Raw genomic sequence first — 12,779 nt, forward strand, 5'->3', positions numbered from 1 at the left:
CTACTTTCAAGTAGCTAAGTCATAAGGAGATCCAGGGGTTAAAGTAACATTTACAAGCTTGCTGAAATTATAGATGGATACGGCAACACACAATATCCTACCAACTTCTGGTGAGACAAGATAAGTTACAGGAGTCAGTTCCAAGGTCTTGGGGCATGAGATGCTTATACTTTGATATGAGGAGCTAGGTGGTGGATCCTTTTAGCACCCATAGGCAAACTGTTCTGTAGATATCATCATGACTTAATTCTAAACAAAAACTAGATATCACTGGACTCTATTTACCTCAGGGTTATTCATGAAAATCATGTATTTTACCACAAAGTTTTCATGATTTTTGAGCTAAAGCCACACAGTGCTTTTTATCCAAAAATCAGTGAAGCACTGGTATCAGAAAGGTTTTGATACATGCACTCTATTTATTCATAAATAATTAATGTATGCCCCTAATATAGATGAGATGGATAGATACCAAACAAAAATAAATAACAAAGATAAATGCCTTATTTATGGTCATGTGTAACAGTCTTTTTCTGATCCTGTTCAGTCCTACTAACTTCATTAACTTGTATGTTAAGGCATAATCTACTCACAAAAAGACAGCAGTACTAAGAGTGAATGTGTCTATGTTTCACACATCTTTCTTGATACTCTGATACCTCTAAAATTATTAGATCATTTCATAGCAGGTGAAGAGTTTATTTTTGTAGCTTATAAGCATCAGCTCTAGCACTGTATTACTTTTCCTACTGTTGCTTTTATATGGACTTTCTTTGCGAGAATCCTTTTGTGAGATTTGGTTAAAATCGGATAGTATAATTCACAAAAGTAATCAAACGTAAGTAAATAAGCAAACTGAATAGTACATGGTAAGTCCAGGACAGGAAATGACAGAACAGGACTGCCACTGGTGCCTTGTGGAACCCCAACTCTCCCTCCTCCAAGCAACACTGCAGCATGTTATATATGGCTCTGATAAGGCCAAATGAGGATGCAGGTCTGACTCGCTGTATCATATATTAGAAACACAACGTGTTAATCAGAAACAAACACAAAAAGACTAACACCCTCTACTCCAAAAGATACTTGTTCTCACCCAGGTGTACACGTGCAACACACATTTATCATTTATCTTTCAAAAATATAAGACTGGGTCACTCCATTGTTTACCTCCTCCCCCTGGCACTTTCTTCTAACTTTATGGTGATCAGTGATTCTCTCACCACCCTCCATAGATGTAGCTAATGTTTTCACTAACCTCAAAACTTCAATGTTCCTCTGCTGGGGGGCTGGGGATTTAGCTCAGCGGCAAAAGTGCCTGCCTGGCAAGCGCAAGGTCGTGAGTTCGGTTCCCGGTACCGGAGAAAAACCAAAAAAAAAAAAAAAACCAATGTTCCTCTGCTATCGTCAGAAACTTAAAAGGCAGTAAATATAGGTGGAGAAAAATAGGGGATTTCCTATTTTTATTTAAAAAATCAGTTCTTTCACACGTAATCAAATAAACATGTCCTCAGTGTTGTCATCTGAAAAATGCAGCTATTATGTAATCCAACACTTTGAGACGATGTTTTAGACGGTTTGAGAACAAACTTGAACAGAGTGTGGCTTACCATAAAAACAACCACCACCACAACCACAGCAACAACAAAACAACCAAACTAACAACTATGGAGCCAGGCACAGCGGCAAAACTCCCAGCAGGAGAGAGGGTGAGGCAGGAGGGTCACAAGTTCAAAGCTAGCCTTGGCACCTTAGCAAGACTCTCCGAAAAAATCAGAAGGGAATAAACTATAATTTCAAGTCCTATTAAATCCCTAAAGATATCTTCACACAATATTAACAAATATCAGATTATAGCCACTTGTATAGGTAAAAGGGCACACAAGGGTTAAGAGGACAGTATATATTAAAAGACAACAACAAAACACTAGATCCTAAACAAAAAAATTTCTGAGGTATGACTTACCGTGAAATTTTTATAAAATCAATGGAAAGTATTTTTAAAAATACAAACAAGGGAACAAAAATGAAGAAACAGAAAATGGCTTTGGAAATGATCTCTGTTGGTGAGAACAAACGGCAGCAGAAGAAAACAGCACCCATGAGCTCTGCCAACACTCGCTAATGCTCACCACAGCTAACAGTGAGAAGAACGGCTGTCAATATTTTTTATTTTTATTTCAAATTATTTATTTTTTAAGGTCTTACTGTATGTAGACAACCTGTATGAAGATGCACCTTATCTTGATGTCATTTGTTTAAGGCTAGAAATCTTAGAACATTCATGGTCAAAAATTGGTTCTTTATGTTTCAATCACAGGAAGCTTTTCTCTGAAATATGTGTTCTTATGTTTTCTATGTATTATAAAGTTACAATTCAAAGGACAGTAGACATTATAAACTACAGGTTTGTTTAAGAATTTACAATATGAGGGAGGCCACCATAAAGTTACCAAATGCTAAAGACAAGACATGCAAAGTCAGAGCAATCTTCATAACTGAATGTTGTATAGCCTGCCCAGTCCAATTATGTTTCATACAAGCATTCTGACAAAGAACTCCAAACTTTTCCAAGACATGATACTGGAGGTTAAAAAAAAAGTCAGTCACTGACTCAGACTGTCTAATCACTTAAGCCCTATTATAGTGTAGATGGCAGACTCAATCTTTTAAATATCCACAAATGCTTACAGTGGGCCCACTAGTGCATACATTCACCATTACTACCTCAAATACCTTACTCGGATGGATAAACAAATAAATGAACAAATAAGAAAGCTACGGTATAGCTAAAGCTCCTTAAAGTGCTGAAGAAGCCCTCTCTTGGGTTTTTATTTCATGCATTTTTTAATACCCGCAGTGTTCAATATTCTTCGGTGGAAGAAAAAAAGGTGCCAAGAGAGACTACTTTGAGAATGCACAAGCTAGAATTAAGGAGACTGGCTGGACTTCTTTCAACACTTTCAACTGTAAATTCAACTGTAATTACAAGAGTATCTTCTGTAACTGTGTCTGCTCTAATATTTGAAACATAATTTGGGTTTCCAGTAAGAGATGGGAGAGAAGAGTGACCTGAGTTTAATGGGAGGAAGGGAAGTTGTTTCTGGAAGTAGGGAAATTTGACAAAAAATTGTTTCAGAAATTCTTCCAGATAAGGCTCAGAAGACACCTTTCCTGTGAAGCGGATTAAAACTCTTACGTGTCACTTTCACTGACTTCTGGGATCTTACGTTGAAGCTAATCAATCAGCTGAAGTATGATGACGACTCAGAATCAACTAGACAAATATACAAACCTAAGTAGTTCAAAGCTGGCACTTGTTTATAGAGAGGGATACAGGACAAGAAAGTCCGGCAAAGTAGTATCAGGCCACACATACAACCAAGGGGCTTTGTATCCCTCCATACTACCAGCACCATCATCATGGAACCTGCTCAGGTGCAAGAAAGCAGAAGGTACCCTGCCCAAACCCTAACTCTGGTTTAAAAACACCAAGTTCCACTGAGAAGTCACGACCATCTTACAAGTGTCTCATGAACACAGCTTCCAAGGAACCCACCCACCAACATGCTCGGTTGAGAGAAGGCACCACACCTTCCCAACAGGAATTCACTCCCACTCCAGATACAGTTCACATGGCAGAGACCACTTCACCATACGTCCCCCAGAGGCTGGTAATACTGCTGGTAGCCCACTTTTAAGCTTTAAATGCATCTGAGCTTAAAACAACGAAAGGAAGCCACAGTCATCTGACCACAGAGAGAAAAGGGGTGTGAAGGCTTTTCTCACCAGAAAGCTCTCATCCTAACCCTGCATTCTAGGGTGCCAGTGCTCTTGGGCCTAGAACTTAAGCTTTCATGGTTCCGACTCACCTTCCTAAGGAAAGATTTGGTTTGACTGACTGACCCCCGAGATTCTTTGAAGCTGTATTAAAAAATAACTAGGCTCACAGAAAACCAGGCCCTTAAAATAAAGAAAATATCTCCTACTCCCTGAGAAACAGCACAGAAATAAAACCAAACCAACAAGCTAAAAATATAAATAGCATAGAAATCCTGTTTTGATTATATGAATGTTGAAGGAAGTGCAGTTTAGTTCAGTATCCTTCAGACTGAGGCCCAAAGAGATTATGTTCTTGTTCCTACCAGGTAACACAATGAATACCTGACTCTGCCTTGCTTGTACATTTGGTACATTTAGACCTCAGAAAAGTTCAGTGATTATTACTGTCCTTGTTTCAAAGCAAGTTAAATGAGGAGTTCCTACCCAGATCAAGGCAGGTCAAGGGCTGAAAGAGACATCAGTCACTAGCTCTTAAACTCCTAACCATCCCGAGTCTCCTTCTGAAAGTCCTGGTACCAAAAAAAAAGAGCCAAAACATCTTTAGGGAAAGTTTCACTTTACTAAGCGGGAGGAGAGGCCTGTATGTCCATATTCTCTTATTGCTACCAGTAGGAGATGGTACACTAAGGGTCTTGGGCACCCACCAGAGGATGAAATAATTATGCCAACCAATAAATATTACTTTCTTATCACTCACCCAATTTTCCAAATACTTTTGCCCTACTGTGTTTTATACTAGTTTGTAAAACATAACAGTATTTTATGTTTGTTTAAAAATGATATATTCAGAAATCTGGTATTTCGTATGATGAGAACTAAGTTCAACTTATTTAGTTTCTATAACCAGTATTCAAGAGAGACTGGAATTTTAGAATACATATCCTCCTCCTTAAAGGTTACCAGAAAGTCCTGGAAAGCACAAACTATTTTGCAATTTAACTACTTAATACCTGCTTTATAACCCCAAAGCCTGAAAGTCATCCATCCCTCCTTCCTGTTTATGTGCCACATCAATCACCATATTTTGTCAAATGTAAAAATCTTTAAGATGCCTGCTGACTCCTTGAATCTCAATGTCTACCTACATTCCTCACTCCGTTTTTTCTGTAACTTTAATGAAGTCTAAAGTCCAAATTAGATCCTTAGTTCTTCTCAATTTGCTTAAAATAGTGTTTTTAGTTACTTGAAACCAACTAGACATCATTTCTCATGTCCTCCAAAGCACTTCAAAATTACTGTGCATAAATGTCACTCATCTCCCACCCCAAACCTGTTCCTTTTCTCATAATTACTACCTTTGTGTATAGCTACAGCCCTCAGATACCCAAGTTGAAAATACAACTCTTTCCCCTCCCTCATTTTCTGCAGCTATCCAATCACCAAACACCATTAGTTTCTATTTCTACGGTACTACTTCACATTTATTTTTAGTTCCCCAAACTACTACTGATATTTCAATGGCTTTGGATATGCTGTACACTGTAGCTGAATTTTAGATCACTCACACCCTACCCTAAGCTTTATGACTAATATGAGTATTCTCTTTACTGGAAATATACATCCTGAAAGATGCTTTATTCTGCTTTATAACCTCAGTACCTAGAACAATGCCTGGAGAATATGTTAAACTGTACCCCTCCCAAAAAAGTGTTAGTGGTTAAAACGAAGACCTTATCTCTACAGATAGTACAACAAAAAGCAAGGACTTGCCAGGCATGATGGCTCAAGCCTGTAATCCCAGCCCTAGGGAGGCCAAGGCATGAGGACTGCTATGAGTTTGAGGCCAGTCCCTGTCTCAAAAAGACTAAATAAATAAGCAAACAATCAATCAAACAGCGAGACCTTCTCTCAAAACAAACAACAACAAAACCATCAAATGACAATTTGTTGGGCTATTTTTTATTCCCTCACAAAATCAATTTCAGGAAGAATTAGGATGTTACTGATTCAAATCATATGTCAAATTCAGAATAATAAAATTTTTGTCCCAAAAGTAAAGAATGAGAACTATGACCAATTATTAAACACAGTTAGCTCTGAAATACTGTATTACCTAAAGTTACATTAATCATAAGTAGTTTCTACATTTTAGTGAAATATTATAAAAGCATTTTAAGTCAGTGCTACTGTAACAAATGTGAATATAAAAATGTAAAAACTACTACTACTACTAGGCATTCCCTAAGTTTGTCCTTTCAAAGTTTGCGTTTTGATTTTGATCCTGCTGGTTACTTCACGTCACAGTAGAGTAACTGGGAAGACAAAAGTACATACAGGATTTATCAATAAGCCTGAAGTTGACCGTGAATAATATAAGGCTTGCTACTCTGTTTCACTGTTCGAGTTTAGCAGAATGAGGGAAAACTGGGCAGATGACTCCAGACAATCAGACAGCTGAGCAGAGGCCGAGCCTCCTTTTACCACGACTTTCTAGCCTCCATGTCCAGGAAAGCAAGACATACGTGGTGTACTGGCATCCCAACCACAGAAAATAAACTCTGAAAGGATGTAGATGCCTCTTAGACATTTCTGTAATGAATACAGCTAAATATTTTCATACCTTTTAGGTTTCTTGGTAAACATGATATGGAACCCAACAGACAAAGTACACAGTTATACCCCTAGCTCTTTCTATTGCACACACTTGTATTTCTTTCTCAACTTTCCCCTCCTCATAATCTTAACATTGTATATCCTTTTTCTAACTAAACTCCCTATTCCTTCCCACAAACTTTCTACAAAATAAAAAAAATAAATGACTGTACAATTTTTCATGTACATTCATACAGCCACTTACTCAATAATGAACATACACTTACTCAATAATACTTGCACTGCCTTTAATTTCATAGGTTCACCCATTCTTTACCAAATACCAGAAAATAAGGCATACAAAAATTATCCAAAGCCCTACAATAGAACTACAGAGAAATAACGACTACTACTTACTGTGGATGAAACATTAGCATGGTTAGAAGGGTGCTGCTATGAGAACTAAACAAGATAACGCACATCATATAATACTATTTGGCAATTAAAAATCCCTTAAATGGTAACCATTGCTTTTCCTAGATTTTATGTATGCAACTAAAAGCACTTAGTGATCCTTTATGAGAAATGTGGCTTTGCTGTAACAAACTGTCAATCTATACATCAAAACTGAGTATCTAAAATACTTTACTATGTGTACTTATGAACTTTAAGCAGCTTATTTTATGAAAACAAAAATACGACACTGTTTCTAAACACCTCTATGCATTCTAATAATGGGATATCATTTCTAGATTACATATTGGATTTTTAAAAAAGAGTGGTAAAGATTACTGCAATGAAAGCTACGAGTGGGTCAAGGTTATGGACCCTATACAAGGGCATGTGCATATATTCCCAGATACTGAGGAGACTGAAGCCAGAGGGCCAGTGGAGTCCAGGAATTCAGGGCCAAGCTGAGCAACATGGCCAGAACATTAAAAAAAAAAAAAATAAAGGAAGAAAGAATTTTTTTAAGGTTTGATTTCTCAAAAGTGACCCTCTAAATTTTTAATTAGCATCACAAGCAAACAATTGTATCAATGAGTATTTGTTAATCAAATGTCCATTTTTTAAAACAAATGTCAGACCAATATTATTATTCCTTTCCCCTGGCTTCCAAATACAGTAGTACCTGAGAAGCAAATGGAGCTATTGCCTAAATGATAAACACTGAATTCCTAGAAAGGTATTTTCAATGACAGCAAATTTAAAGGCTTTACTAAGCCCTCCTCATAATTATACAGTATTTAATAGTAGTATCTTTATTTTGGTTTTGACAGTTACACAGGTTACTATAAGAACAGTGTGAAATTTTCTTCTTTTAGATATGATATCAAAATAACTTGAAAGTGGTAACAGGAAATGACTTGCAGGTTCCCTTCAATGTAGTTCCTTCTCAGTCTTCCCAGATGTTGGCTAGGTGGGATAATTCAATGCACTCTATAAACTCTATTAATTTGCATCTTCCCTAGTACAGTAATAAAGATGTTAACAGTCTGATTCAGTCTAACTTCAAATTTCATTAATACACTCAGTGACTTTCTAATTTGAGAGAATCCAGCGAAGTCCCACTTAGAGCTTTAATAAATTCTACTTAATTTCCATGTCACTGATTGGGAGAAATATAAAGCAAAAATTGGCTATTTCTGACAAAGGGCAGAAAACCAGTATTGAAGAGAACTGGTTCACTAAAAGGAAAAAAAGGAACATCAATCAAAACCTGGGCATTCTAACTGACCAACTTGGCATTTTTCATGTTATGCAAGGTAGCAAGCAATTTGAAAAGAGTCTAGGGTCAATGGCCATTTACAGATTTCTTAAAAGTGTGTGCTTCGTGGTTACTTTACTTTTCCTCACTTATCAATTTATCTACTATTCCCAGTCAGAATTCAATACTTATTTGCGGAATGTTCAGGCAGTAACTACCCTAACTGTACTACAGTAGTTCCATTCCAAGCCAATACAGAAGTTCCAGATCTCAAAGTACATTCTTTCAAAATCTCGGGAATGGGGCTGGGGATTTAGCTCAGTGGCAAAGCGCCTGCCTGGCAAGCTCAAGGTCGTGAGTTCGGTTCCCGGTACCGGACAAAAACCAAAAAAATCAAAATCTCGGGAAATCTATAAAGTCTTCTTGAACATATACAAACATACATTCATTCAGAGTTATTTAAGGACCACCAAGAATTTTACATCTGAATGGAGGAGAGAACTACCTACTTATAACTAGAGTTTTATATATGCAAAAATGTCACTAAGACATTTTCAAGCACATTTAAGTAAGTTGAAGGCACACAATGAACACTAACACTGACATCTTGAAGACACAAACATGTAATGTAACCAAAATAGGACTAAAATACAGTACAAGTTAACACGGCTATATCATGAGTAGTAAGTACAGCTGGAAAAGAATTCTTGTTGTTACATGCATTAATTATATGCACTCAAACTGCCATAGCATTTAAGAAAAAAAAAAAGCACTGAAACTTCTATTTTTAAAAGCACCGAGCACCGAGAAATACGCTTACAGAGACAAAACAAAACAAACGATGCCTTTTCTTTTACATGCTTCCATCATCAGGTACCACTAACATTCACTCTAGTAACTCATAAATGGCCCTAAGTGAAGTCTTTTCTCAAAGTTTTTTTTTAAATCAAAGTCCTAACCAGATAATCTAGATAACTAGATTCGTAAAATTAGGATATATATTGTCACACCATTTTCTAGTTCAAAACAAAGACTGTAAGAGAGGAAAAGGGAGTAAGAAGACTTTGAAGAATTCCCATCTGCGAATTTTTATTAGGCTCAACTCATCACATTAGGCTGTGAAGTACCAGAATTGCTCACTCATTTATTATTTACTAGTGCTTACTATTTGTCAGGCATCATTAGGGATAGTAAGTATAGTAAGTCCTGAATATGTTTAAGTTGGATTCTTTCCTATCCCAGGGCCTTTCTACTGAGCTAAGTCCCCAGCCTATTATTTATTTCTTATTTTTGATACAGGGCCTAAGTTGCTTAGGCTGGACTTGAAACGCAGCAGCTTTTGGTAAAATGTGGTGGTCCTGTTTCCCTTATTTTTCCAATGAATGGTTGGATTCCTATATATTTAGAACTTTTCTTGATTTGATTTTAAATAGGTAATGATTGGGGGAAAGTTATCACACCTGACACAGAAGGGCCTGTAAATGGTTCCTGGTACACTGTTTATTAAATGCCACACAGTAACACTGCTGTAACTGCTCTGAATTGACAAGTACAAAGCGCTGCCCTGGCAGTGTACTGGTGGAGCTAACAGCACTGGTACTAATTTTGCAGACCACTTTACTTCATACTTCTGTGACCGTTTACTGTTGCTCTAGAATCAATACATGCTTGGGTGGTTGGGTTCTACAAGCTCTAGAATTAAGCGCATGACATGCATTAACATTCCAAGGAGGGGCCAGGAGATACCTCAGTGGTGCAAAAGCCTGCCTGGCAAGGGCAAGGTCCTGAGTTCGATTCCCAGTAGCAAAACTAAACAAAAACATTCCGAAGAATTCTTAGGCCCATGTGTCAATCTGTATTTCAACTTCAGCTATTTTCTTCAAAACCATTTCACTACAGTGCTGTCATTACTCTTTTCTTCCTCTATGCCTTTTTACTTGCTACATGGGATTTCAGGAAGAAGACAGCTAGGAGTTCCTCCTAACAGAATGCCCCTGGACTAGCTAAGCAAAGTGTCACCCAAAATGCAACATAAGGTGAATCTAGACCAACAGGGACCTCACCAACATTCAAGTATCTATGAAGGGCATTTTCCTGAACAACTCAAAGTCACCTATAAAGACCCAATTTATAGAGCACAAAATTGGTAATCTTAACTTCTCATTACTCTCCAACATGTATCCCTCCCTAATCTATGACACAAGGATTATTTCCAGTGGTGCCTTGTTTATTTTGGTATTTTTGTTCTAATGGCTTTCCCTCTCTCCCCCTACCTAGACTTATCTAGATATTTTAAGATCAGAATCCAACTCCTTCCCGCAAAAACCTTTCCCTCACTGCAAGAAAGCAGTGAAGGTTTTTCCTCTCCTCTGAAAAATGCCAGTAATATACCAGTCATTTTACAGTGGGGAAAACAGAGTCTAGGCAACTTAAGTCATACAAGTTTTAACTATAATCAGGGTCTTCAAATTCAAAATCTTATCTGTTCTTTTAATTTCAACACTTGAACATTATTTCCCACACTAACTTGACCACATCTCCTCACACTTAAAAATTTCTCGTGGATTCTCCACACCTAAATTACTGAAATTCAACATATCAAATCTCAGGTCTAGGTAGTCCTCTCTACACAAAATTCTTTTTGACTGCCCCAACACATACTGACTTTCCTTCTACCAAATTTACATGTTAGTATCATATAAATGTACCATCTTTGTACTTTTTATTATCTCATTTTGTTCCAAAAACAACCTGAAGATGCAAGAATTTATTAGTCATACTTTACCAAGATGTTAAGCAATTTGCTCACATTTCTATAATCCTTTACAATAGTTAGTCTAAAGAGCTAAGGTACTACCGTCAAAGTCTAGGATCTTTAAATGTAACATTTACTTTCTAAAAACTAAATTTCAAAAATCCTGATCTGATTCTTGCTCCAGAGTTCTTTCTATTACATCCTCTGGTTTTCTGTAAAATTCTGTACTGATGTTAAAACCAAAGTGAACATAATCTGAATCCAACCCTAAGAAACCAAAACACACACACACACACACACACACACACACACACACACACACACACACACAGAGGAATATTCTTCAAATCGTCAACATCATAAAAGAGAATAGCTGAAGAACTCACAGGCCGGGCGTGGTGGCACATGTCTCTAATCTTAGCACAGGGATTGCTGCAAGTTCGAGATCAGCCTGGGCTACACAGTGAGCTAAAGGCCAGCCTGAACTGCAGAGCAGGACCCTTGTCTCAAAGACAAAAAAAGAGTAAAGAAACACAGTAACTAATTTAACATGCTAATAACTGCTGAAAATAAGGAGAAATTTGACAATTCATTACTTTATGTATTTGCAAATTCTCCATAATAATAGTTTAAAAAAATACAACACTTCCCTGAGAAACCTTAGTAGGTGTCAATCTCTTTCCTTCCACAGCCCACCTCCTCCAGAAGTCCCAATGTGACTTCACACTTCTTTCAAATATGCCTCCCTTCCAAACACTGTGCACGTTTTAAATCAGACCAAGTTCATGCATAAATTACACATACATACATCAACTGTCTCTTTAAAAACTGAGCTCCCTGAGGGGAAGGGTCTTATTTGGCAACTAACATAAATTCTGTGCTCTAATGGAATCGTGTAAGACCTCTGTCATTGATGCTAAACCCTAGCTCTCTTTGGCACATGGGAAATAAATTCTCACAATCCCACTGAGCCTATTCCTCATGAGATATAAGGAAGGCCAAGTCTGATTCTGTTCAACGGCCTTCAGGCCTAAAATACTTTTACAAGTGGTTTAGAATGTTCTTAGCTAAAGATATAAAATCCATAAAAGTTGCAACTAACGAAGAGTCATTAATTATCAGAAACCTGGAATTATCACAAGATCTAGTGAAACAGGGCTTGAAGGAAATACAACAAAGAATCCTCACTACCAATTCCACAGAGCAAAAAAAATTTATGATAATCCCAGCATTTAAATTAGTGTGAAGGTAAAAATCACTAAGAGTTGGAAAATTTTATTCTGTAATAGAATATACAAATTAAGGTTCCTTTTTATGATGTTGATAAAGGCAATAAAACAGTGCTTCTGAATATTTCTAAGTACCTTATTCTATAAGATTGTGTTTACTAAGTGGAATACATTCTATTAAGTGCTACAGTGTTACAAAAATCAATGTACTTCCTCTTCCTCTAAAATAGGAGGTAAGCCTGTGTTAAAGCCTCTACAAATTCAGAGAATATCACTCCAGGCCAGTATAACAGAGAAGGTGATGCAACAGAACCAACAAAGCAAACACTGCAAAGTGCAGCATATCCTCTGCTGCAAAGTTAGGAAAGATCCAAAGTTTGGTCCCTAACATATCTTAAGACTTGCCCCAACAGGAGCATCAAATGTGGATATAAGTAATTATCTTGAAGAGAGTAATGTGATCTAAGATGCTCCAAGTCCACCAACAGTGAAGCCCCATTGTTGGAAACTCAATTTTGCTAGACTGGGTTTCATATACTTACTACAGTCTAGTGTGAAGAAAAGCAGAGCTCTTACACGAACGGCTTTGGACAGACAGGGCTAAATAAGGTAGCAGCAAAGGGCAAGAAAGTTCTTTGAATAGTGGTCATAGCTGCAAATCAAGAAGAGATCATTACCTATATGCAGAACAGATCAATGCCCAAATATTAGC

At 37.2% G+C, this 12,779-nt stretch overlaps 1 protein-coding gene across 5 annotated transcripts in view; it reads right to left on the bottom strand.

Moving 5' to 3' along the window:
* Nucleotides 1-12,779, bottom strand: part of Tbl1xr1 (transducin (beta)-like 1 X-linked receptor 1) — a 158,953-nt gene that overhangs the window by 83,736 nt on the left and 62,438 nt on the right. The window lies entirely within an intron of this gene.

The sequence above is a fragment of the Chinchilla lanigera genome, unplaced genomic scaffold (genome assembly GCF_000276665.1).
Source record: "Chinchilla lanigera isolate Chin_1 unplaced genomic scaffold, ChiLan1.0 scaffold00019, whole genome shotgun sequence".
Classification (NCBI taxonomy): Eukaryota; Metazoa; Chordata; class Mammalia; order Rodentia; family Chinchillidae; genus Chinchilla; species Chinchilla lanigera.